The sequence below is a fragment of the Stegostoma tigrinum genome, chromosome 16 (genome assembly GCF_030684315.1).
Source record: "Stegostoma tigrinum isolate sSteTig4 chromosome 16, sSteTig4.hap1, whole genome shotgun sequence".
Classification (NCBI taxonomy): Eukaryota; Metazoa; Chordata; class Chondrichthyes; order Orectolobiformes; family Stegostomatidae; genus Stegostoma; species Stegostoma tigrinum.
Window position 1 is genome coordinate 68,011,659 of NC_081369.1, and position 701 is coordinate 68,012,359.

Below are 701 nucleotides of genomic sequence, written 5' to 3' on the forward strand. Positions count from 1 at the left end.
ATAATATCTGGATTGTCTATTAAAAGCTTTGTGTCATCTTACTTGTTCCTGAAAAGGTTGAATCAGTTTCAATTATTTAAGGGTTAAATTTTTTTGTCCCATTGTAAAAGCAAATGGTAACCACAGATTTATAAAGTGCAGCTTCTATACTTCAAGCGTGCCTACCAGTGAGATGTGAGAAGGAGCTGTCAGATTACCACTAGAGGCAGCAGTGATAAAGGTTATGAAGTAATTCGAAAGCAGAATTTAGGGAATTAGGAGCCAAATTAAAAAGTAGGACCTCCGGAGTTAGTAATCTCAGGATTGCTACCAGTGCCATGTGCTAGTCAAAGTAGAAATGAACGAATAGGCAGGATAAATGAATGGCTTGAGAGGTGGTTCAGGAGGGAGGGGTTCAGATTTTTGGGACATTGGGACTGGATCTGGGGGAGGTGGGACTATTACAAATCAGATGGTCTACACCTGGGCAAGACTGGAACCAATATCCTAAGGGGTGATTTTGCTAATGTTGTTGGGGAGGGTTTAAACTAATGTGGCAGGGATGGGAACCAAATGAGGAGGTTAGTGGACAGTAAGGAGGTAGTAACTAAATTCTATAAGGAACTATATAATGAAGTAAGTGTGATTAAGGGGAAGAATAGGCAGAGAGCAGATGATGAACACAAAGGGACAGGTGGTCTGAGGTGCATTTGTTTTAATGT